A 12500-nucleotide genomic window follows, 5' to 3' on the forward strand; every position below is an offset into this window, starting at 1 on the left:
CGACCGCCTGCAAGGACGGGGGATTCGGTGCTGGGCTCGGTCCCGTTTCGCTCGCAGCTACTCGGGGAATCCCTGTTGGTTTCTTTTCCTCCACTTAGTGATATGCTTAAATTCAGCGGGTTGTCTCGCCTGATCTGAGGTCGACAGCGGATACATTCGCTTCCATCAACTTCCTGCACGACCGCGTGCGCTCGCCCTACCAAGTGCGCCCGCAACCCTGTACAGGGCCACTTCTTCACAAGGCTGGCAATCGGCTTCCCCGCTGCACGCGTGCGGCGCACAACCGGTGTGACGTGGAAGTGACGGGACACGTTCGTAAACCCATCGCGAACCGAGTACGACGCCCTACCAAGTGCGCCCGCAACCCTGTACAGGGTCACATCTTCACAAGGCTGGCAAGCGGCATTCCGCTGCGCGCGTGCGTCGTCCGAGCAGTTGCGTGATAAACGACCGTGTCGAAAGCCCAAACACCGCCGAGGCCAGTCGCCGCCGCCGCAAGGGCAGCCACGCAGCCTGGCGAGAGGCATCGTCTCGTGTAGCGTCGCCCCCGCCCCAACTGGAGTGGCCCAGTTTTTTGAACGGGACGGGAACTGCGAAGCACTTAGACCGACGGCGGACTACGACGAGAACGCCTTAAGCTTCGCCAACGTTTCGCCAACTCGTGCGGGAGACTTTTTCCGCTTCGCGGCAAGTCGTCGCGCCGTGCTCTCCGCATCAACCGCGTACGCAGCGAACCGCAAACGTCGGGCGCAGCCTCCTCACCTCCCTGCGCTTTGCGCGCGAACGTTCCCTGTTCGCGCGGCAAAGCCTGGAGGAGGCACGGCCCCGCAGCGTGTTCGAGCGCCCGGTCTACGGGACACCCTGCTTACTTCGAGGGCAACAAGCGCAACGCAAGGCTGCGATCTCGCGCACTTTGCGCACGGCTGGAGAAGCTTTGCTGGCCGGCTTTCGCTCCTCGTGTTTACCGTGCGTTAAAGTTGCGCGTCCGTGGCTCTCGCAGCTCTTGCGCGCCCGGTCGCAGAGAGGAGTACGCAACCTCGACCGCACTTTCCCTGCAGGCTTCCTTCCGACTCGAAGTCCTGCGGCGGTCTCAACGAGGTGCCACATCCTCAATGCAGTCGGTCGCCCCCGTTTCGGTTGGGCTCTGGCACGACGGTCGCCACCGTCTCGCCCTTGAGTGGCCGCTGTTGGCGCTCGCTGTGAGGTGTTCAGCGTGCTGTCCGTGTTGCCGACGCGGTCAAAACGAGTCGACGGCTCACGTTCCCTTGTGCGCCGAAGGCTCTCTTGATATGTGATCCGACCCTCAGACAGACGAAGCCAAGGGAAGACCCAAGGCCGCAATGTGCGTTCAAAGAATCAGTGCTCAGTGTGTCCTGCAATTCACACCAAGTCTCGCAGCTGGCTGCGTTCTTCATCGACCCGAGAACCGAGTGATCCACCGCTTAGAGTCGTGAAAAAGTGTTTGTTCAATTCCGTACAGTCAAAACCAAACGTTTCTGGCACTCGGCCAAACAGTGGCCAAGAAGGGCGCTTTTCAGCGCACGCTTGGACTCCAAAACTCTGCCGCGCCTTTTTCGGCTGCCGCAAATCGAGCAAACGGTGTGTTTCGGACGGCGTTTCGCTTCCGCTACTTGCGAGTGCTTTCGTGGTCCACCCCTCTATAAATACTCGGGAGGCGTCGAAGCCGGTTCTCCAAGCCGGACCCGTAGGTATCGTTGTGTGCTCGCTCTCATTGGCCCGCCTAACCAGAAAATGCCTGCGGTACACCCATTTGGATAAGAGTGCACGCAGATGCGGGCCTCGACGGCTACACATTTCCTCGGGCGGCCGCCTCCCGGCCTCCGTGGAGCGCGGGATGCACGGTCCCATCGACAAGCCTCTCCCGTTTTTACCGTGGCGTCGCGGTTCACCACGGCGGGCGGGTCGGTCTCCTCCGCATAAAAAGGGGGACCCCCGCTTTTTGTTCCACGAAATCGCACAAGCTTTTTTCGCATCCACGGTTTGCCACCGCACACCAAAATGCCGATCCGGCTGCCTACTTTAGCCAACAGGTGGAGCCAGGCGCGCCGTACTTGCGCGGCACTTCCCACGTCCACCGAAGTCGGTGCCAAGGACCACTTTCGGCGCCGGAGCCGCGTACGAGCCTACTCGAGGCGGAAGAACGAAGCCAGCAAGGGCCTGGCCGCAAGTGCGTTCAATTGTCGGGACGTCCAAGTCCCTCGTTCTTCCGTGCTTCCTCTTTCGGCAAGTCGTTGCGGCACCTTCCCAAAGCGCGCAGACCCGCTAATCGCGACGAGCGCGACGTGGCCGTGCCGCCTTTCCCTCGGCAGCAAGCAAAACGCCTGGCAACGTCGACGCTCCCCTAACCGCGATCTCGCACCGTGTTTCGTGTGGCGAATTCAAAAGCCGGCCGGCGCTGCTGCAACCATTACGGTCGGTACGCATACGCCGCGGAGGGCGGGACGGTCATCGGAGCGTGCGGTTCCTCCATCGAGTACTGCGCACCTCGGCCGTCGCATCGCCGTGCCATGACCGGCCGCGCGTCAACGCGAACCGGTGCCAGCGAGATCCCTCGCCTGCAAGAATCGACCGGCAGCCTCCGTCACCCGAGGACGCGGAGGCGCTTGCCGCGGACGGCGGGACGGTATGCACTGGTGCACAGCGGACCCGTCACATCGCCAGTTCCTTGACCGACCGCCGACGCTTGTGCCGTTCCTCTCGTACTTGGCAGTCGCCGCGCGATTGTCGGGTCTCGTTCTTGCACGCTCGAACGGTCGGGAGGGCACTCGGCTGGCGTTTCGGGAACGCGCAGCCTCGCCTTCTACCGACGTAACCACGACTCGCCGTTCGCGCTCCGCCGCTCCTGTTTACAGTACTAGGCGGTCCCGCAGCGGTCGGGTCGCGCATTTCGAGCGCTTCGAGCCACGGTGCAGTGGCGGGTCGAAAGCCGACCTATGAGTGCGTTGCGCCGTTTGTACCCGCGTCCGCCACCTGGCCGACCGTCCAAGGTCGCGGTGTTGGCGTCCGCTGGGCGCAACAATTTGTCACGGGGTGCCGCTCCACATTCAGGCAGCCCCGTGGGGAAAAGCCGACCCCGCGTCCAAACGGGGTCAGCGGCAGAAAGTGTCGGGCGCAGACGCAGCTGAGGCGCTCACCCTTCACAATCCGTTAATGATCCTTCCGCAGGTTCACCTACGGAAACCTTGTTACGACTTTTACTTCCTCTAAATGATCAAGTTTGGTCATCTTTCCAACAGACCGGCGCAACCGAAAGGCCGCGCCGGACATCGGTCCGAAGACCTCACTAAATCATTCAATCGGTAGTAGCGACGGGCGGTGTGTACAAAGGGCAGGGACGTAATCAACGCGAGCTTATGACTCGCGCTTACTGGGAATTCCTCGTTCAAGGGGAACAATTGCAAGCCCCTATCCCAATCACGAAAGAAGTTCCACGGGTTACCCAGTCTTTTCAGACAGGGATAAAGACACGCTGCTTCCTTCAGTGTAGCGCGCGTGCGGCCCCGGACATCTAAGGGCATCACAGACCTGTTATTGCTCTGTTTCGTGCGGCTAGGAGCCGCTTGTCCCTCTAAGAAGGTTGTAAGGTGCTGGGAACCCCGCACCTATTTAATAGGCTAGAGTCTCGTTCGTTATCGGAATTAACCAGACAAATCGCTCCACCAACTAAGAACGGCCATGCACCACCATCCACCGAATCAAGAAAGAGCTCTCAATCTGTCAATCCTCCCAGTGTCCGGGCCGGGTAAGTTTTCCCGTGTTGAGTCAAATTAAGCCGCAGGCTCCACTCCTGGTGGTGCCCTTCCGTCAATTCCTTTAAGTTTCAGCTTTGCAACCATACTTCCCCCGGAACCCAAATACTTTGGTTTCCCGGAAGCTGCCCGCCGAGTCATTTGAGTAACTCAGGCGGATCGCTGGTTGGCATCGTTTATGGTCAGAACTAGGGCGGTATCTGATCGCCTTCGAACCTCTGACTTTCGTTCTTGATCAATGAAAACATTCTTGGCAAATGCTTTCGCAGTAGTTCGTCTTGCGACGGTCCAAGAATTTCACCTCTAGCGCCGCAATACGAATGCCCCCGTCCGTCCCTCTTAATCATTACCTCGTATTCCAAAAACCAACAGAACAGAAACGAGGTCTTGTTCTATTATTCCATGCAAGTTTATTCAGGCGACTCGCCTGCGTTGAGCACTCTAATTTTTTCAAAGTAAAAGCACCGGCCATCTCGAGGCACACAATGAAGTGCACCAAGAAAGAACCGGCATGATGTTCAGTCCGAGCCGTCGCATCGGGTAGATGCACTACTCGTCTGGAACTGAGATCCAACTACGAGCTTTTTAACCGCAGCAGCTTTAGTATACGCTATTGGAGCTGGAATTACCGCGGCTGCTGGCACCAGACTTGCCCTCCAATTGATCCTCGTTAAAGGATTTAGAGTGTACTCATTTCAATTACGGGGCCTCAAAAGAGTCCCGTATTGTTATTTTTCGTCACTACCTCCCCGTGCCGGGAGTGGGTAATTTGCGCGCCTGCTGCCTTCCTTGGATGTGGTAGCCGTTTCTCAGGCTCCCTCTCCGGAATCGAACCCTGATTCTCCGTTACCCGTAACAACCATGGTAAGCAAGTAACCTACCATCGAAAGTTGATAAGGCAGACACTTGAAAGAAACGTCGCCGGCTCGTGGCCATGCGATCAGCACAAAGTTATCCAGAGTCACCACACAATACGGGCCGAAACCCGATCGATCTTGGTCTAATAAAAGCACCCGTTACCCAAAGGGCTCCAGGCTCACTGCATGTATTAGCTCTAGAATTGCCACAGTTATCCAAGTAGGAAGAAACGATCTAAGGAACCATAACTGATTTAATGAGCCATTCGCGGTTTCGCCTTATTTCGGCATGTACTTAGACATGCATGGCTTAATCTTTGAGACAAGCATATGATTACTGGCAGGATCAACCAGGTAATCGTTCGACTGCGCGTCCGTCCTCGCCCTCGGCGGGCCGGACGCAGTCTGTGTGCGGCGGAGGCCTCCTTCAGGCGCCCCAACACGCTTATTTTGCACTCCGAGATGACGGCGTTCGAGCTCGCTACGGCACAACCTTCCCGAAAGACGAGTGGGAGCCGTGCGGCAAGAAGCACGTTCATGCTCGCTCTTTTTCGTTGCATCGACTCGGTCGCGCCGTGCGGGTTGCCCAAGCCCGCTGCACTGTCGGTGGACCGGCCGGAACTAGCAACGGAGCCGAGACTGCAAAGCCGCCAGACGACGGGTCACGCCCGCGTCTTCGGCGCTTTCGCATCTGAATCGCCCGAGGACGACACGGAACACACCTCGATATCGTGGTAAAACGGCACCGTCCGACAACCAGCCCCTAACGCATCAAGCGGATGAGGCTGCAGACGACTGCCGTGGATTCCCCTGGAGCAGACCCGAGGACACGCTTGACGAGGCCGAAGCCCGCCGCATATCAGACACCCGGTCGCTTTCGCGTACGCCGCTCACGAGAACCCCCACATAATAGCAGCGATAAGTACCCAGACCTCCTTGGGCCCTAATACGAGCGTACTCGAGAAAATTTCACCGCGGGTGTGCCCCGAAACGTGTGGCATGTTGAGCGTGCCACAAGTCTACGTCGCTCTCAAACCCGCCGAGGTCGTAGAATTTGCGACCCTACTCACGAAATTCCCACCGAGGATACGGCCGCAAACGTACCGCACCTTGGGTAGGCCACGAGTTTGTGCAACACTACGCTGACGGCACAGCACCGAGGTCGTGCGCGCACGCACGGGAAAATTCCGCCGCGGTTTCTGCCGAAAACGTGAGGCACCACGACTCTCCGCAAGTTCGCGTCGACTGCGAAAGACCGAAGTCGTGAACGACGTGTCCGCTACTCGCCGCCGACACGCTGGACACCAAACGTACAACGACTCGACGGCGTCGTAGAGGCCCACGACGCGGTTTTCCTTAACGACGTCTCGGCGTGGCACCGACAGGTTAGAACGGCCGACCAACGTTCCCTGTCCGCCGTTCGGCTCAGTCGAAGGGCTCGGCGACTTCGGCAACGCTGCGAAGCCGCACGGTGACGCACGCCATGTCCCCATTTTTTTTTCTTTCTGCGTCTGCCGGGGTGCCCCTATAATAGCAGCGATAAGCACCCAGACCGCCGTGGGTCGCTCGCCCCGGCTGACGTGGTTTTTCGTACTCCTGCGGCGGTCGCCGTCAAGCACGTCCAAATACGCTACTTTCGTGGGCGCATTCACGCTCTTTCGCTTCGCCGGAGTGCCAGCACTCACTCTGCCAAAAACGGCGAAGATCCGAGCGGCGCTTCCCACTTTCGCATCGGCGTCCCGAACTCCGCCCCGGCTGACGCGGTTTACCGTACTCGTGCGACGGTCGCCGGCGAGCACGTGGAAAGACGCCGATATCGTGCCCGAATCGGCTCCGTTCGGCTTCGCCGGAGTGCCAGCACTGGCTCGGCGAAAGACGACGAACATCCGAGCGACGGTTCTCACTATTGCGTACGCGTCGCAAACCCCGCCCCGGCAGACGCACTTTGCCGTACTCGTGCGACGGTCGCCGGCGAGCACGTAGAAAGACGCCGATATCGTGCCGGAATCGGCCCCGTTTGGCTTCGCCGGAGTGCCAGCACTCACTCGGCCACAAACGGCGAACATCCGAGCGGCGGTTCCCACTTAGCCGTCGGCGTCCCGAACTCCGCCCCGGCAGACGCGGTTGCCGAGCTCGTGCGACTAGCGACCGCGAAGCCGTCTCGCGACGCCGCTTTCGTGCGCGGCTCCCACTGCGACCTGGGTCACCCGAGGTCGACGAGCAAAAAAGAATGTCGAAAAAAATTTTTTTTTTTTTTTTGCGTCTGCCGGGGTGCCCCTATAATAGCAGCGATAAGCACCCAGACCGCCATGGGTCGCTCGCCCCGGCTGACGTGGTTTTTCGTTTTCCTGCGGTGGTCGTCGTCAAGCACGTCCAAACACGCCACTTTCGTGGGCGCATTCGCGCTCTTTCGCTTCGCCGGAGTGCCAGCACTCACTCTGCCAAAAACGGCGAACATCCGAGCGGCGGTTCCCACTTTTGCGTCGGCGTCGCAAACCCCGCCCCGGCAGACGAGGTTTGCCGTACTCGTGCGACGGTGGCCGGCGGGCACGTCGAAAGACGCCGATATCGTGCGCGAATTGGCGCACCTTGGCTTCACCGGAGTGCCGCCACTGACTCCTCCAAAAACGGCGAAGATCCGAGCGGCGCTTCCCACTTTCGCATCGGCGTCCCGAACTCCGCCCCGGCTGACGCGGTTTACCGTACTCGTGCGACGGTCGCCGGCGAGCACGTGGAAAGACGCCGATATCGTGCCCGAATCGGCTCCGTTCGGCTTCGCCGGATTGCCAGCACTGGCTCGGCGAAAGACGACGAACATCCGAGCGACGGTTCTCACTATTGCGTACGCGTCGCAAACCCCGCCCCGGCAGACGCACTTTGCCGTACTCGTGCGACGGTCGCCGGCGAGCACGTAGAAAGACGCCGATATCGTGCCGGAATCGGCCCCGTTTGGCTTCGCCGGAGTGCCAGCACTCACTCGGCCACAAACGGCGAACATCCGAGCGGCGGTTCCCACTTAGCCGTCGGCGTCCCGAACTCCGCCCCGGCAGACGCGGTTGCCGAGCTCGTGCGACTAGCGACCGCGAAGCCGTCTCGCGACGCCGCTTTCGTGCGCGGCTCCCACTGCGACCTGGGTCACCCGAGGTCGACGAGCAAAAAAGAATGTCGAAAAAATTTTTTTTTTTTTTTTTGCGTCTGCCGGGGTGCCCCTATAATAGCAGCGATAAGCACCCAGACCGCCATGGGTCGCTCGCCCCGGCTGACGTGGTTTTTCGTTTTCCTGCGGTGGTCGTCGTCAAGCACGTCCAAACACGCCACTTTCGTGGGCGCATTCGCGCTCTTTCGCTTCGCCGGAGTGCCAGCACTCACTCTGCCAAAAACGGCGAACATCCTAGTGGCAGTTCCCACTTTTGCGTCGGCGTCGCCAACCCCGCCCCGGCATACGCGGTTTGCCGTACTCGTGCGGCGGTGGCCGGCGGGCACGTCGAAAGACACCGATATCGTGCGCGAGTCGATGCTTCTTGGTCTCGCAGGAGGGCCGCCACTCACTCCTGCAAAAACGGCGAAGATCCGAGCGGCGCTTCCCACTTTTTCGTCGGCGTCGCAAACCTCGCCCCGGCAGACGCGCTTTGCCGTACTCGTGCGACGGTCGCCGGCGAGCACGTCGAAATACGCCGATATCGTGCCCGAATCGGCCCCGTTTCGCTTCGCCGGAGTGCCAGCACTCGCTCGGCCAAAGACGACGAACATCCGAGCGACGGTTCCCACTATTGCGTACGCGTCGCGAACCCCGCCCCGGCAGACGCGGTTTGCCGTACTCGTGCGGCGGTGGCCGGCGGGCACGTCGAAAGACGCCGATATCGTGCACGAATTGGCGCTCCTTGGCTTCACCGGAGTGCCAGCACTCACTCGGCCAAAAACGGCGAACATCCGAGCAGCGGTACCCACTTAGCCGTCGGCATCCCGAACTCCGCGCCGGCTGACGCGGTTGCCGAGCTCGTGCGACTAGCGACCGCGAACGCGTCTCGCGACGCCGCTTTCGTGCGCGGCTCCCATTGCGACCTGGGTTACCCGAGCTCGACCAGCAAAAAAGAAGGTCGAAAATTTTTTTTTTTTTTCTGCGTCTGCCGGGGTGCCTCTATAATAGCAGCGATAAGCACCCAGACCGCCGTGTGTCGCTCGCCCCGGCTGACGTGGTTTTTCGTACTCCTGCAGCGGTCGCCGTCACGCACGTCCAAATACGCCACTTTCGTGGGCGCATTCGCGCTCTTTCGCGTCGCCGGAGTGCCAGCACTCACTCTGCCAAAAACGGCCAACATCCGAGCGGCGGTTCCCACTTTTGCGTCGGCGTCGTAAACCCCGCCCCGGCAGACGCGGTTTGCCCTACTCGTGCGACGGTCGCCGGCGAGCGCGTCGAAAGACGCCGATATCGTGCGCTAATTGGCGCTCCTTGGCTTCTCCGGAGTGCCGCCACTCACTCCTCCAAAAACGGCGAAGATCCGAGCGGCGTTCTCCACTTTCGCATCGGCGTCCCGAACTCCGCCCGGGCTGACGCGGTTTGCCGTACTCGTGCGACGGTCGCCGGCGGGCACGTCGAAAGACGCCGATATCGTGCCGTAATCGGCCCCGTTTGGCTTCGCCCGAGTGCCAGCACTCACTCGGCCAAAAACGGCGAACATCCGAGCAGCGTTTCCCACTTTCGCATCGGCGTCCCGAAGCCCGCCCCGGCAGACGCGGTTTGCCCTACTCGAGCGACGGTCGCCGGCGATCACGTCGAAAGGCGCCGAATTCGTGCACGAATCGATGCTTCTTGGTCTCGCAGGAGGGCCGCCACTCACTCCTGCAAAAACGGCGAAGATCCGAGTTGCGCTTCCCACTTTTTCGTCGGCGTCCCGAACTACGCCCCGGCTGACGCGGTTTACCGTACTCGTGCGACGGTCGCCGGCGGGCACTTCAAAATACGCCGATTTCGTGGGCGCATTCACGCTGTTTCGCTTCCCCGGAGTGCCAACACTCACTCTGCCGAAAGCGGCGATCATCCGAGCGGCGGTTCCCACTTTTGCGTCGGCTTCGCAAACGGCGCCCCGGCAGACGCGCTCGTGCGACGTACTCGTGCGACGGTCGCCGGCGAGCACGTCGAAAGACGCCGATATCGTGCTCGAATCGACCCCGTTTCGCTTCGCCGGAGTGCTGCCAGTCACGGCGCAGAAAACGGCGAACAAGTGTTTTTTTTTTTTTTTCCTAGAATTTGTGTTATAGAAGGCACATTTGATATCGGACGATAATTTTCAACTTTATCACGCGCACCGATTTTCGTGTAGAGGTTTGCAAGTTTATGGGAATTTCTCCACTTGGAATAATGCGATTTAGTAGTACTACGAGAACTTCATGGATGTACTCAAGGGTACGGGGCAAGTCAGTTACGTCAACACCTGCAGATTTTTTACACTTCAAACTGAAAATTGTTGGTTGTGAGTCCTCGTGTGATATTAAAGGCCGATTCGCTAACACATAGAACAAAGAAAGAAAGGAAGAAAAAACGCCCGCGCTCGCTCAAGAAACCTGGGTTCGCAACAAGTGGCAACAACAAGCAACCGAGCGAGTGCGCCAAAACCCGTGGCGGCCGAACAAACGCGAAGTCCCAACCGCGTCAGCCGGGGCGGCACGGGACAGGAAAAATCACTTCAGCCGGGGCGGCGGGGCACCGAATAAACCTCGTCACCTCGTCGCAGGATAAAAGAGGAAACAAAAAGTCTAAACAGCGTCTGCTGGAGCGAATGCGTAATAAAACAACAACAACAACAAAAAAAAAACACCCGCGCTCAAGAAGTCTGCAATCACCACAAAAGGCGACTGTGACCGAGCAGCGTCAGCCGGGGCCGTGCGGAAACGGAAAAACCGCGACTACCGGGGCGTCGAGGCACCGAAAAATCCACTTCAGCCGCGGCGAAAAAAAAACAAAAAGAAAGACGGAGGGGGGGGGGGGGGGAACCACGTCTGCCGGGGCGAAGGAAAAAAAAAAACGCGTCTGCCGGGGCGAGCCCGGGTGCGGCACCACCGGGAAAACTGTGGCAAACAGACATGGCGATCGAGTGAGTGGGCCGCCAGCCAGGCTCAGCCAAAAAGTGCAAAGTCCGAACTGCGTCAGCCGGGGCGGCAAAAACCACGTCAGCCGGGGCGGCGCAAAAAACCGCGTCTGCCGGGGCGGCACGAAACCGCGTCAGCCGGGGCGGCGCGAAAACTGCGTCAGCCGGGGCGAAAGAAAAAAAAAAAAAAAAACGCGTCTGCCGGGGCGAGCCCGGGTGCGGCACCACCGGGAAAACTGTGGCAAACAGACATGGCGATCGAGTGAGTGGGCCGCCAGCCAGGCACAGCCGAAAAGTGCAAAGTCCGAACCGTGTCAGCCGGGGCGGCAAAAAACCGCGTCAGCCGGGGCGGCGCAAAAAACCGCGTCTGCCGGGGCGGCACGAAACCGCGTCAGCCGGGGCGGCGCGAAAACTGCGTCAGCCGGGGCGAGCCCGGGTGCGGCACCACCGGGAAAACTGTGGCAAACAGACATGGCGATCGAGTGAGTGGGCCGCCAGCCAGGCTCAGCCAAAAAGTGCCAAGTCCGAACTGCGTCAGCCGGGGCGGCAAAAAACCGCGTCAGCCGGGGCGGCGCAAAAAACCGCGTCTGCCGGGGCGGCGCGAAAACCGCGTCTGCCGGGGCGGCGCGAAAACTGCGTCAGCCGGGGCGAAAGAAAAAAAAAAACGCGTCTGCCGGGGCGAGCCCGGGTGCGGCACCACCGGGAAAACTGTGGCAAACAGACATGGCGATCGAGTGAGTGGGCCGCCAGCAAGGCTCAGCCAAAAAGTGCTAAGTCCGAACTGCGTCAGCTGGGGCGGCAAAAAACCGCGTCTGCCGGGGCGGCACGAAACCGCGTCAGCCGGGGCGGCGCGAAAACCGCGTCTGCCGGGGCGGCACGAAACCGCGTCAGCCGGGGCGGCGCGAAAACTGCGTCAGCCGGGGCGAGCCCGGGTGCGGCACCACCGGGAAAACTGTGGCAAACAGACATGGCGATCGAGTGAGTGGGCCGCCAGCCAGGCACAGCCGAAAAGTGCTAAGTCCGAACTGCGTCAGCCGGGGCGGCAAAAACCGCGTCAGCCGGGGCGGCGCGAAAACCGCGTCTGCCGGGGCGGCACGAAACCGCGTCAGCCGGGGCGGCGCGAAAACTGCGTCAGCCGGGGCGAGCCCGGGTGCGGCACCACCGGGAAAACTGTGGCTAACAGACATGGCGATCGAGTGAGTGGGCCACCAGCCAGGCTCAGCCAAAAAGTGCTAAGTCCGAACTGCGTCAGCCGGGGCGGCAAAAACCGCGTCAGCCGGGGCGGCGCAAAAAACCGCGTCTGCCGGGGCGGCACGAAACCGCGTCAGCCGGGGCGGCGCGAAAACTGCGTCAGCCGGGGCGAAAGAAAAAAAAAAAAACGCGTCTGCCGGGGCGAGCCCGGGTGCGGCACCACCGGGAAAACTGTGGCAAACAGACATGGCGATCGAGTGAGTGGGCCGCCAGCCAGGCACAGCCGAAAAGTGCCAAGTCCGAACTGCGTCAGCCGGGGCGGCAAAAAACCGCGTCAGCCGGGGCGGCGCAAAAAACCGCGTCTGCCGGGGCGGCACGAAACCGCGTCAGCCGGGGCGGCGCGAAAACTGCGTCAGCCGGGGCGAGCCCGGGTGCGGCACCACCGGGAAAACTGTGGCAAACAGACATGGCGATCGAGTGAGTGGGCCGCCAGCCAGGCTCAGCCAAAAAGTGCCAAGTCCGAACTGCGTCAGCCGGGGCGGCGCAAAAAACCGCGTCTGCCGGGGCGGCGCGAAAACCGCGTCTGCCGGGGCGGC

At 60.7% G+C, this 12500-nt stretch overlaps 3 non-coding genes across 3 annotated transcripts in view; all 3 read right to left on the reverse strand.

The window, feature by feature from the left end:
* LOC142791156 (large subunit ribosomal RNA) overlaps positions 1–143 on the reverse strand; it is a 3958-nt gene extending 3815 nt beyond the window's left edge. The window contains exon 1 of the ribosomal RNA XR_012890036.1: positions 1–143. This exon is cut by the window's left edge and continues 3815 nt beyond it. This is a non-coding gene — a ribosomal RNA (large subunit ribosomal RNA).
* A 1154-nt stretch (positions 144–1297) lies between these two features.
* Positions 1298–1450, reverse strand: LOC142791186 (5.8S ribosomal RNA). The gene has a single exon (XR_012890049.1). It is a non-coding gene; the product is annotated as a 5.8S ribosomal RNA (ribosomal RNA).
* Positions 1451–3169: 1719 nt separating this feature from the next.
* LOC142791212 (small subunit ribosomal RNA) lies at positions 3170–4984 on the reverse strand. Its single transcript, XR_012890075.1, has one exon. It is a non-coding gene; the product is annotated as a small subunit ribosomal RNA (ribosomal RNA).
* Positions 4985–12500: the final 7516 nt, after the last annotated feature.

Source organism: Rhipicephalus microplus, unplaced genomic scaffold (assembly GCF_043290135.1).
Source record: "Rhipicephalus microplus isolate Deutch F79 unplaced genomic scaffold, USDA_Rmic scaffold_151, whole genome shotgun sequence".
NCBI classification, from domain to species: Eukaryota; Metazoa; Arthropoda; class Arachnida; order Ixodida; family Ixodidae; genus Rhipicephalus; species Rhipicephalus microplus.